Source organism: Felis catus, chromosome E2 (genome assembly GCF_018350175.1).
Source record: "Felis catus isolate Fca126 chromosome E2, F.catus_Fca126_mat1.0, whole genome shotgun sequence".
Taxonomy (NCBI): domain Eukaryota; kingdom Metazoa; phylum Chordata; class Mammalia; order Carnivora; family Felidae; genus Felis; species Felis catus.
Genome location: NC_058382.1, coordinates 47,092,751 through 47,107,233, shown reverse-complemented (window position 1 = coordinate 47,107,233; position 14,483 = coordinate 47,092,751). Strand labels below are relative to the sequence as shown.

At 43.5% G+C, this 14,483-nt stretch overlaps 1 long non-coding RNA gene across 12 annotated transcripts in view; it reads right to left on the bottom strand.

The window, feature by feature from the left end:
- LOC111557992 overlaps positions 1-14,483 on the bottom strand; it is a 474,951-nt gene that overhangs the window by 21,940 nt on the left and 438,528 nt on the right. For 11 of the 12 annotated variants that reach the window (XR_006590782.1, XR_006590783.1, XR_006590776.1 and 8 more), the window contains 2 exons: positions 2,275-2,449; positions 958-1,113 (listed from right to left, as the gene is read on the bottom strand). This is a non-coding gene — a long non-coding RNA (uncharacterized LOC111557992). The remainder of the gene's footprint in view (positions 1-957; positions 1,114-2,274; positions 2,450-14,483) is intronic. The other variant, XR_006590786.1, reaches the window with a different exon arrangement.

Genomic DNA, 14,483 nt, shown 5'->3' with positions numbered 1-14,483 from the left:
GTTTCTCTGAGTCCATTCTGCTAATACAAGGAACATAGCTTTCATAATAATACTGGTTAAAAAAAAAAATGACAGGGCTCCACTCTCAGCAATAGCTTTTTCTCCCCCCACCCCAAACCTGTTCTGAAATATAATTCCCACCGGCTCTGGGCTGCACCTTGGAATGGCACAATTAACAGCCCCATCATAAGAGGGCAAACTGGTGGATCAGTGAATAATGGAATCAAAGTGTGTATTTTCAGTCCCTGTCACAGTCCCCTCCCCCTCCACACATACCCACCCTCCCCCAGCCAGGACAGCAACACAGATTAGCAGGAGGTACAACCGCCGATCACAGAACACTCATTTCAGAGCTTATCCGCTCTTATGAAGGCTGATAAATCAGAGTCTCTCATATGGACAGTCTCAAGTTAGCAGCATCATCGATCTCTCCAGCCCCTTTTAAGTTATTTGTCTTATTCACTTCCAAAGATGATATCAGAGATGCCAAATGAGCCTTTGTTTTCTGTGCTCTTGCTCTTCCCAGGGTGAGTTGCTGTGGTGTTGTGGGGAGCAAAGAGGCATGCTTCCAGGGCCCAGTTCTTTGTTTCCAACCCAAGGTCACCTCTCCCCCGTCTGTTCAGGTGTTTTCAGTGGTCTGCCTGTGTTTTGAGGCACAAGGCAGTGTTCTCCCTGGCCGAGTCTTTGCACAGCCCTACCACTGATGACCTCCCTCTTTTACGAATGTCACTTTAAAAAGGACGTAAAACCTGCTTTAACAGCTAAATGAAGACAAGGCAGAGTCCAGCCCTTAGAAACTCCATGTTGAAGGTCAAGCAAAAGGAAACTTAAAAACAAAGGAAGATGATAAGAAAGGTCTTTTGAGGGGAGAAAAAGGGGGATGGTTTCTGCAGTGTCTTCCTTTAAGTGGGTACTTCCCTCTAATAAGGGGGGAAAATGTAGCTGCAAATCACTTACCTAGCTAGTAACACTGTTCTAATGCTGTGCTGGAATAGGAAACGTGGAGAGAAGCACAGAAGAGAAGGAATGGCAGTGTGGAACTAGGACACGCTGCTGGTGGTTGTTGCTGACTCTACCCAGAGAGCATGGTGACTATGGAAATCTTCATGGAGCCTGCAAGAGAAAAGTAGCCAGAGAGGAAATGAAGAGAAGTATTGCAATGAATTTTATATCAGCAATGTGACATTTGGATCTGGAGAGAGGAAACTGCATGCCAAGCTGTTGGTAGCACAACATGGCTCTAGGCCTGCCGTGTTGCTCCAGAGCCTCTGGGAGGCCTTTGCCAAACCCCTTCGCCCCACCCCTGCCTCTCCACAGGGCAGGGGCAGGGGGGTGGGCATTCTCAGGTAGAGCCAACCCTTTAGTTTTCCTCAGGGACTTTACATCAGCTCCAGCTCTCCCTGGCGAGGGGAGGAAGCCCTGTCCTCATAACTGGCAAATTGTGCAGCTAGTCACAAAACTGAACATGTTTTCTAATCAAACTTGGTTTGATTTATTCTGGAGCATCATTTCCATGCTTTGCAGTTTAAAATATTTGCTGACCCTCTTCCTAGAGCTGTTCAAGCAAGCAATTAGAAGAACCTTGGAAGATTCCAGGAGGATGTCTAATCTGTATCTAGCCATGTCCCTTTAGGCAGAGGGGTCTTCTGGATCCTTTACCTATACAGAGGTATGTGGCTAGGGACCACTGAGCTTCATGGCCTCTGACTGAAAAAACATGGTGAGAGAATGTCAGGAAAAAGTCTAAGAATTTTATCCCTGATGAATTTCATTAAAGGGAAGGGCAATCTGTGCTATTATGCTAATACCTACAATAGCGATTTTACTATGTTCATTAATCTATAGTCAAGGAATAACATTATTATAGTTCTTATAGCTTTTCAAAGTACTTGCATAATGTTAGCTTATTTGAACTGCACAGCAATACTGTGATATAGGGGGGACATATTTCACAGATGAGAAATTAGGATGTAGAAAAGTTGGGGCTCGGACGAAATCACGCAGAGTAAGGATAAAAGCTAGATCTCAGGACACTTAATGCAGTGTTCTTTCCACCACCCTTGGACAGGCTGAGGGCCAGAGTTCCTGCGTTTTCTGTGGGAAATAGCCCCCAAAGCCTCCTTCCTGCACAATTTGCTATTGTCAGATCTTCAGAAAGAACCAGCCCATGGGTGAATGGATGGAGGTTTGTGCTTGAGCAGAAGGTAACCATCTGCGGGTTGACAACGAAGGGGCCAACTACCTCTGAACAAGGTTGATGTGGATTCTACTCACTAGAGTTTTCCAGGTCAGATGGAGACAATGCAATCCAGTCCAATCTCCTCTTTTGGGCATCATGGATCCTGGTGACAAATGAGAAGGCAGATCTCCTTTGCAAGAAGCCTCCTGTATAAATCTGCCTAAGAAGCAGTGACCCTCAGAGGGAAGGTGTCATTTGACCAAGTTGACTCTGCCAAAACACAAACCACTGCATCTTTAGCTATCTGGTAATGGAAGAACTAGAAATATTTACCCTGCCCTGTGCCTTCCTCCTCTAGAAAATCTTCTCTACCTGTCCTTAGTGGTATAGGCACGGGGTCAGAAACGGATAGAGAATCAGGGATGTCAGGTAGAGACATTACTTAGTGATAAAAACAAACCAACAAACAAACCAACAAACAAGCAGAGTTTTAACACTGGCTTTTGAGATGGCTGGTGGAAAAAAAAGTCCCTGTATTGCTTCAGACTTTTATGGATCCTATGAACCTCTATTACAGAAGTAACCTGAACATGGCAGGATACTATTTAGATATATCAATCTATTTTCTCTTTCTTTCTTTTCCTCTTTTCCTTCCCTTCCTACAAACAAGTAATTTGATTGGTCATTGCCTCAGGGAGCATTCCACAAGGCAGAGTGGAAGTCTTTCTGGCTTCCATATTACTAAAGCTTGAGTTCTTAAGGCAAAGGTTCCATTTGGGTATTAGCAGCCCTAAGAGGGGTTTTGGAAATGTGTGCCATGAGTTTTATTGGTAGTTCAAAAGACTGGAAGGTGTTGTCCACATTTTGTTCTCTAGGGGCTAGAGATGATAAATGTCCAATAATGAATGGGCAGGAACTGTCCTGCACCAAATGCCTATGGTGGCCTCCCTGTCAATTTTGGAGAGGGGATTTGGTAGCATAGTCCCAGGGTCCTGAAGAACATGAAGGCAGAAGAATTCCCCAGGGCCTCAACGAGATTTCCTTAAAGCTGGGAAGACTGAAAGGGGAGGACAGATAAGAGGAAGGGGAGAAGTAGAGAAAAGTCTGTGAATCCTGTCTGAAGAAGGGACTTACTCCCTGAGGCCTGACGATGTGTCTACCTAAGGGGCAAGACCTCAGAGTGAGGTGCATGCATGGCACATCTAGGCCAGATGTTCTTAACCTTGGCACAGTTGGCATTTTGGTCCACACAATTCTTTGTTGTGTGACAGCACAGAGTTTTGGCTTCCATAGAATACCTATGAAGATTGGGTGTACATCTAAAATGTACCATGATATCTAGTGTCCTCCCTGTCTCTTGCATTGGGAAGGCAAGACAATGATCCACTAGTGACGGACTCTGCTTGAAGGAAACAGCTCACGTCTTAGTTGGGCATTCTCTACCAGGCCTCAGGGGTTAGCAGACTGCCTGTGGGCCCCAATTCTGCATGCTGCTGGTGACATATACAGAGAATGTCATTTGTGGGGTCCCTGGGTGCTTAAGCTGGATTATGGTCCTCTGTCTGGTTGACTATATACTTACTCTTATTTATTGTTGCACAGTCTAAATAACTCCTTGTTCCCATCCCACCCTTGGGAAAGATTTACAGAGCTCTCCAGATTGTCATAGAATCCTAATTCGTGAGTACATCATTGCTTTTCCAACTCTTTTCCCAGCACTGCTTCAACACTGACCTGGAAACGTATGGTGGGAAAGCTGACATTTGGCTCTGTCTCTTCAGTTCTCAGACTTTCCCTTGAGAGGGTGATGAGATACTAATTTGAGTTAATAATTTTATGCTGAACGGTTACCCTTAGAACAGTGCATTATGGATTTAAATTTAAATTGGAGTTTGAGAGGTGTTAAAGTTAGAGGAACTATGTCCACATTTTCGTTATAGGTACTCCTCCTTTCAGAGATCTTCGACACTTCCCACAATATATCTGGTTTCTAATTCCATTAGAATCATGTATGCCTCCTCTGAATATGATTGTTAGGAACAAACAGCAATTCTCAGAGTAATTCTCTCCAAACACTTTTCTGGAATACAAAAGGACCTGGCTCTAAAATAAATAATCATAAAGAAGAATTCAACCAAAGCTGCCAATACCAGTCCTTTAACAGTGAAGTTGGTCAAGCTGAATTTCTAGCTTATATTCAACCACAACATTTACTTTTTCCTCTGGGCTTATTTTCATCCTAGAAAAGGGCTAATATTTATTAATTACCCACTATATGGCTAACCACCTTTCTTTATATACATTATCTCAACTCATTAGAAAATACTTTCAAAGCTCATTGTTTTCGTCAGATATAAATCAGAAGACTAGATATACTGAAAGGCCACTAACTCTACAAGGTAGGTTGTGGCCGAGTGGCAGAGTACTCTGGTTGTTCAGAGAGGCTGAATCTCAAGGATGAGGTGCTAATGAAGGCTTTCACAGAGGTGGTTCCTCCAAGAAAGTCTTCCAAATCCTCTTCCTCATTTTCCTACACCTAACTAAACTCTCCTATCCTGGAATTTTCACACCAATTTATTTCACCTGATACCTTGTACAAGAGTTATTTATTAATGTTTTATCTCCCCTTTAGAGAGAAGATTGCCTCTTTCACTTGTCTCGCTGTGGATGCCCTGACTAGGAGCTTGTACGCAGAAGGTAGAGTGGGTGAGTAGAGATTCTTGAATGAATGAATGAATGAATGAATGAATGAGTGAGTGACTTGATATGGGATTTGAGCTGACTCTTGAAGGACAGGCAAAAATCAGTAAATAAACAAATGAGCAAACAATCAGTCATTATAAATTGGAAACCATTCTGGCTAGCATCCATCTGGAGTCCTTACTGAAGTTTTTCTCTAGCCGTGCTAAGAACCATGTTTTTTCTCCTCTATAGGTCCCACCCTGACACTCATTAGAATTGTTTTCAAGTAGCGTGGACTTTAGCCACATCCAGGCTTTATTGGGGTAGGGAGTTGGCACTTCATTGCAGAGATCCCATTACTTCCCCATAGGAGGCTGTCACTTCTCCAAAGTGCGCTACCTCTGGTGCCAATCTCTCACTCAGGCATTCTCCTCCTGACTGCTGGGAGCACATAGGCATGCTGCATATCACCTGCTCCTCTGGCTCTTGACAATCTCCTTCCTTTGTTTCCAAATCCTACGCAAATTGCTTGGTTGACAATCAAAGGCTGCTAACATCAAACAGCTGCTATAGACAGGTGTGTTCTACAGTTACCTGCTGTTTGCTTTCCTCAGCAGGGACTGATATGACAAACAAAACCAGGAGCTGGGTGCCACCTTCCTACTAGCATTTTTCAGACTTGGAAATTCACCCTAAAAATAGCCTTCCTCAGGTCCTCATCAGTGTGTGGCTGGATGGGATGCTGTACAGCCCCCCACCCCCACCCCAAGCTTACTGAAGTTCTTTGCAAAATGCTAGGAATCACAGTAGCTACATCCAAGCAAAGAGGTCGCATAGTTCTAGAACTCTTGATTTATAAAAGACACCCAGGAGCCTTAAAGTATTTTCCAGACTTTTCTTTCTTGTTAATGTGATTACATGAATGTTGTTTCCTGCTTTCTACTTTTAGCAGTCTTCCCATAGGTCTCAGGTTTTGACTTTTGAAAGTTGCTCTATCCTGGAGTGTAACTGATCTGCCATGATTGGGGGGTGCGAGGGCATGGCAGGTTGGGGGAGGAACGGATTCCCATTTCTAACACTCCTTCCTATTATGCTCTGTTAAGTTAGCAGCTGGCATTTTCCATATTCTCTTTTTTATTCACTAGGTGCTTTTACACCTAGGGTTCTGGATGTGATTTAAGTTGTGCCAGTTAGATGTACCTGCATGAACTGTGGAAGGTGACATGGGCGGAGCCCATATTTTCTGGGCCCATTGTTTCTCTGGCAGCACCTTCATGGCTGTGTTGGGATTTCAGTGGTGGTCATTTCCTGACTGTCCTGCTCCCTGATCATGGTGGCATCCTGATCACAAACCAAGCAGCAGTTTCCTCGGGGGTCTGGTGCTCAGAGCCACTCCTAAAAGCTTCACCTAGTGTCTGTCTCTTCAGCTTTCCTGGTAATTTTGTAAGTCATTTGATATCCCACTGTAACTTGCTAAAGTGAATTCTCTTCTCTATGACTGACCCTTAATCAAAACCGAGGACAACTGGTCTAGACATTCATCCCCCACTGCTTGACAGGGTGCACTGAGGTAATTAGCTAGCTGGCAGGGGTGAGAGACTCAGGCTGGCAGCTGGGAGAGAGGAGGAGCAATGTTCTCTAGGGAAGACCCTGTCTCCCTCAGTGCCTTCCTCGCTTGGGATGATCTTTCCTTCACCACAATATTCCTCCTGCTTTGAGGGCCTTTTCCCAAGCTGGAAGCAGTTTTTGCTTCTCTGAACTCCATCAACACTCAGAACACTTCTCTTATGAAATGACGTACACATAAGCTCATGATAACATTTGAGACAAGAATGAAAGGATGGAGGAGAGGATGTATGCATAGCTATGCTCCCCAGCTGCAGCCTGATCTACCATTTTCCATCATTTGCCTTCACATGGATTTTGGGGCCTTTCAAAGACCTCATACCAGTTTAAATGATGGTATCAGAGCAGTAGCACTGCCCAGTCGAACTTTCTGTGATGATGGAAATGTTCTACATCTACACTGTCCAATGGGGGAGCCCCTAGCACCGGTGACTATTAGGCACTTGAAATGTGGCTGGTATGACTGAATAACTGAATTAAAAAAAATTTTTTAACATTTATTCATTTTTGAGAGCCAGAAAGAGACAGAGCATGAGTGTGGGGAGGGACAGAGAGAGAGGGAGACACAGAATCTGAAGCAGGCTCCAGGCTCTGAGTTATCAGCATAGAGCCTGATGTGGGATTCAAACTCACAGATGCGAGATCATGACCTGAGCTGAAGTTGGATGCTTAACTGACTGAACCACCCAGGTGCCCCTGAAGAACTGAATTTTAAATTTTTGCTTGGTTTAAATTAAATTGAATTTAAGGAGCCACAGTGGCTAGTGGCTGTCATATTGGACACCACACGAGAATACACAATGTTTTGAGTGGCATATGGGCCCCTCTGTATTAACTATTCATTCTGTTATAGCAGGCCAGGCTCCTCTAAATGTCATTTTCAGTGCTTATGGGCTGGGAATTTGCCTTTCTGGCCCAGGACCAGGGCTTAAAGCTTAGGAGAAAGATAGAGAAGTGGAAGCTTCATGGGGAGACTTTACAAACAGATTAGCTTTCAAATACTCTTTTCCGTAATTTTTAAAAGTGATCTGACTCTTTAGAAATGAATGACATTTCCTACTTCTTGTACCACTGGAGTGCAGCGCTGTGGCAGCACAGAGGCAGAATGTCGCTGGAAGAATTGTTTGGCCACATGTTGAGTGGATCCCCTGCCATGGATCAGCATTGAATGATGACTCCTTTTAAAAAGATCATCAGTGCACCTGGGTGGCTCAGTCAGTTAAGTGTCTGACTTCGGCTCAGGTCATGATCTCACAGCTTATGTGTTTAAGCCCTGTATCGGGCTCTGTGCTGACAGCTCAGAGCCTGGAGCCTGCTTCAGAATCTGTGTCTCCCTCTCTCTCTCTGCCCCTCCCTCGTTTGCACTGTCTCTGTCTCTCGCTCTCAAAAATAAATAAAACATTAAAATTTTTTTTAATTTAAAAAGATAATCAGTTTCTCATCAAGACATCTCCCCTTCTCTTTAGCATCTCCTACAGCAACTGCAAGTGTGTGTCCAATTGCACTGGATGTCAAGGATGAAAACAAACCTTGGTGGGCATCCTGGATTGCTGTGGGTAGGTTTAGCCCAACACATTTTTGTCTTGGCCACTTTGTTGGCTCTTACTATACACACAGAAGGGTCTGATGCAAGGCCAGGATGGGGATCAAGGCTGGACACACAGAGCCTAGTGCACATGGTGAGCACACCTCTGTGGTCACCTGGCTGCAGAGTGGCCACTCTTCATTAAGTTTTGAAGAGGTATATTCAGAACGTGCCCTTTTATTTACAGTGATATCTTTCACAGAATTCTGAGAAATTGGTATTTCAGATCCTAAGAGAAGACAGTTCTTGGATTTAGTCATTTCTGCAATAAATCTGCCAGAGGAGGATATAATCACCAACCACACTAAGTACTACTTACTTCATGCCACTAAGTACTCACATCCTTACTTTAAAAAATAGAGAATTCTCTCACATATGCATTTTTTTTTTATGCTGGGCACATAGATTTACACACAGACAAAAGTCATACATCCATGGTCACAACTTTTGAATCTAGAATTTAGTGACAATAGTGAAATCATCTAAATATCGGCTTGATCCTGGGTGATCGCCAAACAACCTGGGGTGGACCTCTGGGAAGATAAGCACACCTGCTTGGCCTGGGAAGGGATCGGAACCTGGAATTCTGGATGTAAAGTTCAGGTGCTTCCCTGGCATGTTAAATGGCTTTACCAAGAGAGGTGCTGCTGCACATTCAGTTGGAAAGCTTTCCTCTCTCCTCCCTGCCCACTCTACCTGTCACCCACCTCCCTTGCTGTGCAGAGTCTTACATGCCCAGGTGTAATTCCACCTACAAAAAGTGAGAGTTTCTGTGTGGTTCACTTGGAGGGAGGTGAGGAAGCACAGGACTGACAATCTCTCTCCTTGTTCACCTTCTCCAAATTCCTCCTTCTCTTTCTCCTATAACTACTTTTTCCCATGTTCTAAATCCCCATTTCTCTCCAACTCTTCCCAGCTAACCACATGAGACTTGCTCTCACCCAGGGCTCAGCTGACTTTAATCAGGAAGTTGATAATGTACTGTAATAAGCCTCTCAAACATCTCCTCTAAGAATAAACATAAAGAATTAACTTTTTATTATGTAAAATATCAAATACACACAAAGGTTGAGAGAGGAGTATAATGAATCGCCCACTTCAACAAAGATCAATAGTTTGCCATTCTTTCTTCGTCCATTTCACATTCACTTTTTTTTTTTTGGCTTGAGTTTTTTTTTTTAAAGAAAATCTAAATCATCATATCATTTCTCCAACAAACACTTCAGTAATTATCCCTAACAGTTAAGAACTTAAAAAATATCATTGTCCTGCCTAGCAAAATTCACAGAAATTCCTTGCTGTCATCAATATTTAGATAGCTGGCCCTACCTTTTGCCTTTTGAGAGGGCAATGAGGCAGTACATTTCAAGATCTGAGGTGCCTACACCCTTTGACTATGTGTTCCACGTGTAGAAATTTATCTTAGCATATACTACATCCACTGAACTATGCAGAGATAGCATGGTTTATGATAGCTTGAAATGGAAAACAACCTAAATGTTCATTCATAGGGGTTGATTGGGGCAATTAAAAGAAGATGGTAGCTATTTGCTGCTTTGATATGAAAAGTTACCTAAGTAGCTTATTGAGTAGAAAACAATAGCAGGGAGAATATATAGGAAACATCTGGGAAGAACTTGGGGGGAGAGAGTGAAAAAGAGAGACGAATGAAATTCCACTTTTCACCTCATACCTTCCTATGCATTTTGAGTTTTTACCAGGAAGGTGTATTAGTTTTATAGTTAATAAAATATAGTTAAATAGTTAATAAAAAAAGTGTATTCTCATTGGGACAAGTTTGAGGAACTCTGATTTTACGTTTCTGGTGGTTTCTTATGTAAATATTATGGTAGAGATTACTAGTATGCTTGCATATCCGGTTCTATTCTTCCTCTTCACCGAGGACCATGACATTCCTCTGGACCGCTGTAGTTAGGCAGAACCATGTGACTAGTTCTAGTCACTAAAGTACGTGTGGAAATACTGTATGTCATGTCCAGGCTCAGGCATTTAAGAGTTAATGTGCCACCTCTGTGCTCTCTTGCTGTCTGCCATGGTCACTCTAGGAACCTCCTATTGAGATGGCATTGTACCCAAAGAGAGGCAACGCATGGAAGGCCCCTAATGTTCAGACTTTGTATGAACAAGAAGAAAGCATTTGTTGTATTAAGCTACTAGATTTCTGGGTTTGTTACCTCAGCTTTATTGGTCTTGTCCTGACTAAATTGGTAATGACAATAGAACCACTGGAGGTGCATAAGAAACAGGCTTCCACAGACTGCAGTACATGCCCTGGTGACATTGTGTGAAGTGATTACAAACCTTTCCCACTAACTAATGTTGGGATAATCATGCATTTGAGCTGCAAGAAAGGTAAGTACAGTTCCTAGGTTCAGGATTCATATCCATCATTTGGCCATGGTGGTGACTTCCCTGAGAACGTTTGCCCAACCAGGAAGAATGTTCTCGGGCTTGTAACTTAACACTTAAGTCCAATGATGTATTTCTGGTCTATCATCTCTGAGCCTCCTTGGCTTAAGAACAATGAAGCAGGAGCCATGGCAGCTCAGCCCTGCCTATTATCCTTGATGCCCCATGGCATAACATAAGCAGGTGAACTTTAGAAGAATAAGACATTCTGAGGGTCTCAGTGTCCTCCTTTTCCCAATGTTCTAGGGTAAATGTTTATGAAGGTAGAAGCTTCAGTGACAACAATCAGGGAGCCAGAAAAGAAATCTCACTGCTTTGCTTTGCCTCAGTTCCAATCAAACTAAAAATGAAAGAATGTTCTCACTAGATAACTGCTTGCTTTTGGAAGATGGGATGGAGTTCTAAAGAAGGGAGTGACAGTGACTTGGAGGGTATGACAGCCACAGGACAAATCCAGAGGCACAAGAGATCTGAGCCCCAAATCTAGCTATGTAGCCTGAGGCAAATTATTTAGTCTCTCAGAGCCTTAGTTTCATTTTATGGGTTAAGAGAGTGAAAGGAGATGATGCATGTAACAGTCCTTATAGAGTAACTGGCAAATAGGCAGAACCAAAGGCACTTCCAGGTAGGGAGCCTCCATGACCTGCATCCATTGTACAACTTTTGGAGGTGAGCCAAGGTCAGGGGAGCACCAGGGAGCCCACTCACTCATAGCTGTGATATGGACACTTGAGGAGGGCAGCTCCACGGGGGTAATTCCAATACCGCATTGGCAGCTCATCACCAGGAACAATGCCATCATGACTAAAACTCAGAGAACCTTTAGAATGAGCAGTTAGACTGGTCTAACCATTTTCGGCTAAGCCTTATGACAGTCTTGTGGGTGTGACTGTTGTTATTTCCATCTTGCAGATGATGAAACTGAGGCCCCAAGAGGTTAAGGGATTTTCCCAAGTCCACACAGCCTGTATGTGGTAGAACTAGGATTCAAAACCCAGGGAGTTTGATTTGAGAGTCTACACTGGTAAATACTATCTCCCTAAGTACCCCTCTCAGCTAACTCAATGTGACTGTGGCTAATAGTAACAACTGCAAAACAGGCTAAGAAATGTTTAGCTCCCTAAAAGTTTTATAGTAAACTTCAGGTGAGTTGTTTTTCACCCTGATTATAGGTGATAGGTACCGGCAATCCTGTACAGCATGGCTCCAATTACCTGGCGTTCTATTTTGTCCTCCTCATCAGCATGGAATGGGGGATCGGATGGCAGAGAGGCTTAGAGGCTCAGCAAAGAAGTCTGGGATTTGCCTTTACTCACTGGAGGTGATTAAGGGGACAGACGTAATAAAACAATGTCTGCTACTATTAATCTGGCCGTGGTATGCAGGATGAAGGAGAAGAGAGGCTGAAGACAAGGGGCCAATGAGAATGATGGCTGTTATGGGAATGACGGCTGGACTAGGATTGAAGCAGAAGGAATGAAAAGAAGGTGGTGTCTGGAAGTGAAAGGAAAAACCAACAGGACTTGGTGATGAATTGGATCCTGGGGTAGGGGAAGCAGACACAGGTTTTTAGCTGCAGGAAAAGATGATTTTGAGGGAAAGCAGGTAAACACACTGAATTTTAGGTGAGATGGGAACACTGAGGAGTAGTGGCTAATACAGGTGGTAGGAGATACGGGGCTGGAAGGCAGAGGAAACCCAGAATTATGATTTAGTAGAGAAGTGGGAAGTGCAGTGGTGGGAACTGGAGAAGGCTGTAAAAGCAGGACTGTGAACCAAGAAATGAGGAGAGGAAGGAGGAGCCTGTGAGAGGCGAGCAGAACTGTGAGTGTCAGCATCAACAAAGAGACAGGTGCAGACCAGCCCATAGAACCTGACTAAAAGACCATTGGTGACATCTGAGAGTCTCGTTTCAATAGTGCTGAATTAGTCATGGTTCTCCAGAGAAACAATCAATTTTATATGTATATGTATATAAATACCTATTTACAGATATGATTTATTATATATAATGTATATATGATATACATATGATCTATTATAAACAATTGGCTCACATAATTACAGAGGCTAAGAAGCCCCAATACCTTTGGTGGGCACACTGGAGACCCAGAAGAGCTGATGTGTAAGCTCAAGTCCAAAGACCTGAGATTCAGGAGAGCAGATGGCATAAATTCCAATTGAAAAGCCACCCAGCTAGAGACCCAGAAGAGCTGATGTTTCAGTCTGAGTCTGGAGGCTGGAAAAGACCAATACTGCAACTCAGGCAAGAGAAGTTCTCTCGTGCTTAGTCTTTTTCTTCTATTTAGGTCTTCATTTGACTGGTTAAGGCCCACCTACACTAGGGAGAGAGATCTGCTTTGCTCAGTCTACCAGTTCAAATCTGAATCTGGATCAGTCTACCAGTTCAAATCTGAATCTCATCCAGAAACACCCTACCGACATGCCTAGAATGTTTGACCAAATGTCTAAGCAGCCCATGGCACAAAGTGACACATAAAATTAACCATCACAAGTGCCCTGAAGTCAGTTTTTGGGGGCACCAAATGAGGAATGTGTGGTGGGGAGAAGGAGGCAGGAAGACGTAACCACCTGCTTGAGAATGTTGGCAGTCAAAAGGAAGAGAAAAATCACAAGCTGTCCTGAAGGGGCAGCAAGGGCAGCCCAGATTTCTTTAAATAATAGAGGAGACCTTTAGACTTGACTTTCCTTTGCTAATCCATACGGACATTCATTTAATTTTTTTCCCCAAAAGGTTATTGAATTGAATATACAATTTCCATTCTAACTATGTTTGCCCAAAGGTAAGTTTGTTAGTTTGCATTTTTGGCAGGCATGCCAAGTATTGGCAGAAAAAGATGGCTCAGAAATAATCTGGGGCAAAGGAAAAAACCCAGCCCATGATCTAAAACGTGCTGTGCATAAAAGTGCATGCTGCTCATTAAGGTAATCAAAGTTAATTGTTCTATATTATTTGTGGCTTTTTGTCATTGATGCAGAAGGGATCTGTTTCTTGCCAGCATGTGTCAATATACCTTAGCATTAACTTAAATGCAAGGAAATACACCTTCTAAGACTTGGTGCCAGATGAGTCAGAAGGAGTAAAGGAAACTGCAGTTTGGTTGGCTGGGCCAGGTGGCAAGTCAGCCATGGCACAGTGACATGTCCCTGTCCCAGACTGCACCTAATCAATGCTCCATCAAGAGAGAGCTAGAGAGCAATGCAATGCTTACAATGGAGGAATTCAGACCCTATAAATCCTTAAGAGTAAATAGTAACAAAATCCTTTTTGAAGTCATAGGCCATTTGCTAGACTCCTAGTTCCATGTTTCACCAGCGCTGTCCCTTTCTCCCACACACCTCTGCTGTTAAATAGATCCCTCATAGCCAGCTGGGCCTGGGCACTAAGTCCTGGTCAGCCTTCTTCCTGGAAATGGCATTTCTCTCCTCTCATCACTTAACCTTTTTTTTTTAATGTTTATTTATTTTTGAGACAGAGAGAGAGAGAGAGAGAGAGAGCGCGAGCATGAGTGGGGGAGGGGCAGAGAGAAAGGGAGACAGAATCCAAAGCAGGCTCCAGGCTCTGAGCCGTCAGCACACAGCCTGATGCGGGGCTTGAACCCACAAACTGTGAGATCATGACCTGAGCTGAAGTCAGACACTTAATCGACTGAGCCACCCAGGTGCCCCTCATCACTTAACCTCTTAAAACGGACCACGCAAATACCTCTCTGACAGTGTTTGGGTCCAGAAAGTCACGTGTGTATTGTACCTGGCCAAACATGCCCATTAACTGTCATTGCTCAGTGGCTGTGCTGTTTCTTTACTTTTATTTAACAGAGGGTCTGCTCTGTATTTCTGGTTGAGATCCACTCATTGATCTACAATGATGCCCCACACATATTTTCGGGGTTATCACTCTATATTTATTATTATCATATCACAAGCCTGCCTCACAGATATTGCAGGTTCTGCTCCAGA